The sequence below is a fragment of the Papio anubis genome, chromosome 11, assembly GCF_008728515.1.
Source record: "Papio anubis isolate 15944 chromosome 11, Panubis1.0, whole genome shotgun sequence".
NCBI classification, from domain to species: Eukaryota; Metazoa; Chordata; class Mammalia; order Primates; family Cercopithecidae; genus Papio; species Papio anubis.
Window position 1 is genome coordinate 63,963,897 of NC_044986.1, and position 2,871 is coordinate 63,966,767.

General features: G+C 45.6%; 1 non-coding gene across 1 annotated transcript; it reads left to right on the top strand.

Annotated features, from left to right (window-relative positions):
- Nucleotides 1-2,027: 2,027 nt before the first annotated feature.
- TRNAS-UGA lies at nt 2,028-2,109 on the top strand. The gene has a single exon. It is a non-coding gene; the product is annotated as a tRNA-Ser (tRNA).
- The last annotated feature ends 762 nt before the right edge of the window (nt 2,110-2,871 follow it).

Genomic DNA, 2,871 nt, shown 5'->3' on the forward strand with positions numbered 1-2,871 from the left:
TTGAAGCAACTGAAGGGATTCTTTAAAGGGGAAGGAAAGGTTATGGAAGAAAAGGTTTCAGTAAACATTATCATCATCCAACTGCACAGAAGGAAAGATAAAAATGGCTTCAAGATCAAAATACAATGAGTAAAATTAGGTAAAGTTAAATTTTAGGTTATCTCAGGGCATAGGTAAGGGAGGAGGTTACCCCTCATATTGTCTTATGCCCAATTTCTGCCTCCAAAGAAAGAAGTAGTAAAAACTAAAAGGCAGAAATGAAATCCACTGGCAGACAGCCCAGCGCCACACCCTGGGACTAGTAGTTAAAGATCAACCCCGATCGGTTATGTTATCTATAGATTACAGACATTGTATAGAAAAGCACTGTGAAAATCCCTGTCCTGCTCTATTCTGTTCTAATTACTGGCACATGCAGCCCCCAGTCATGTACCCCCTGCTTGCTCAATCCATCATGACCCTCTCACGCAGACCCCCTTAGAGTTGTAAGCCGTTAACATGGACAGGAATTGCTCACTCAGGGAGCTTGGTTTTTGAGAAGTGAGTCTTGCTGATGCTCCCAGCTGAATAAAGCCCTTCCTTCTTTAACTCCGGGTCTGAGGAATTTTGTCTGCAGCTTGTCCTGCTACATAGGTACAATCTAAGGACAAGATTTAAAAAACAAAAATGTAGTTCTTGGACAATACCTATTGGAAAAAGTGCAAGTGAATTTTGTGTTTATGATAAAATCCATGCCTGGCCATATTGGGAATTATTTTGTTCCCATGCAGTATTCATAGAGAAAATGGGATCCCTCCTGTAGCTCTGCCAAAATAAAAGAATAAAATTCCTGAAAGAACAATCTCAAATCAGACAAAATTTATCCTCACAATTCTCAAATATTCTGCTCCTCTTCCACAATTAAATGGGTGTAGACATTTAACACTACACTTTGGTTTCGAGAAATGGTATGGAAGGTCTCAAGAAAAGTTACACACCTTAAGTAGCGGAACCACAACACAGAGGCTTCCAAAGGTGGAGTTGCCTTCCTGCCTTATTATGAAACGTACCATTATGAGAAGGGCAGTGAGTTTCCACGAATACTCCTAGAAACTTAAACTAGTGAAAGGCCTTCTGTTATTTTTCTCAAATTGTCCATCAACAGAACTTGGCGCTTCTGTGGCGCCACGTGACGCAGGTAGTGGCTTCGGAGGCGCTCTGGAATCAGCCGCGCCAACCTGCGGCACAACCCCGGGCCTCAGGCCTGAGGTGGGCAACAGGACCAGACCTCGGTTCTCAAGGCTTTAACGAAATAACGCTGGTAAAGCATCTAGGGCAGAAGCCACACAGAACACAAGAAGGCATTAATGGCATTTGAAGGTATTGAATGCAGACTAATGCGCAGAACTTGGTTCTCAGACCACGTCCCCGGCCACCCATCTCCTGAGAGAGCGGAGAGCACACTTGCGGCCTGACGTCTCCCAGCTGAGCTCGGCAATGAAGGGATCACTGAAGAATTAAAAAATGGGAGACGACTGCTTGGGCAGAAGCCCGCGGGGGACTAGCCCACGGGCAAGTATCCCGACTCCTCACACTTCCTGCCTCAATGCGCAGAAGAAAGTGTTCTGAAGGCGACGCCCCGCCAAGGCGGGAAACGCCGCGGAAGACGCTTCTCTCGCAGAAATGCCAAATTTTCGGGAGCGCGGGCCCGCAGCACGTAAGAGAACAGATCTTTTTGTTTCACGGCCCTCTGGTAGACTTAATGAAGCGGGAGGGCGAAAACCAAGTCAACGACCAGAAGCCAGGCAAGGTTGCGATTTTCGAAGCACAGCGAAGGGAAGAGTTTCTAAGTTCTGAACGTACCTCTACCCAGGGTGGTTTCTATTATTTCTTTGCGTCTACTCTGTAGTTCCCGCACCCGGAGCCCTCAGCCCCGCCGCTTCTCGGCGAGCTGAGCTCAGAGGGTGCGTGCCCCGCCCGCTCGCGGGCCTGGCGTGAGCGCAGTGGTTGTTACACTAAAGTGTCTCCGCCTCTCCGCTCTCCTCGTGGCAGCGATGGCCGAGTGGTTAAGGCGTTGGACTTGAAATCCAATGGGGTCTCCCCGCGCAGGTTCGAACCCTGCTCGCTGCGAAAGCGGGTGCTTCTGTTTCGATTGTTTTTAATAAACACCTTCAAATGAAAACTTTTACTCTTCTCTCTGTATTTTCAATGCCTGCCAGCTAAATGGCGCGCCAACGGAGTGGTTTTATACGCCGTAGAAAAGTAAATAAATGTCAGTGCAAACACGCACTGTTTACACCAAGAGGAAAATCCTTCCACTGCCCTAAAAGGCAAGGTAACTAACTCCTCGTGCTCCATGAGAAGAGCAAGTTGGCAAAATAGAAGTAAAATGAATATAAATACTGATGCAAGTTTTCGGGCTATCACAGCCTGAGCAAACTATCAGCTCACTAAAACTAAGAACAACGCTATGCCACCTTCCCTTCCATCCCAGAATCACTTCCAACGGTTTGCAGACCACATCCAAAAGTGATATGAAATGGGAGATAATAAAAGCAATTTTAAAGTTCTACTTATAAAGCATCTTAGACACATCCACATAATGGAATACTATGCATGTAAGCATTAAAATGATGTTAATGATGTGGGAGGGCCTTCCCAATGCATTGCCAAATGCAAAAACTAGGACAGATCGAAAAACAGCATTATGATAACATTTTTGTTAAGCAATTCATGTATATACCCATCCATGTGGGAAAAATGGGAGAGAAAGAGAGAGAGATGGAGAATGAATGGAGGCTGGAAAGAAATACACCAAAATGTTAGCAGGGATTATTATCCCTGGGTGGTGTGATTTGGGAAGATTTTTGTTTTCTTAAATAATTTTTTCCT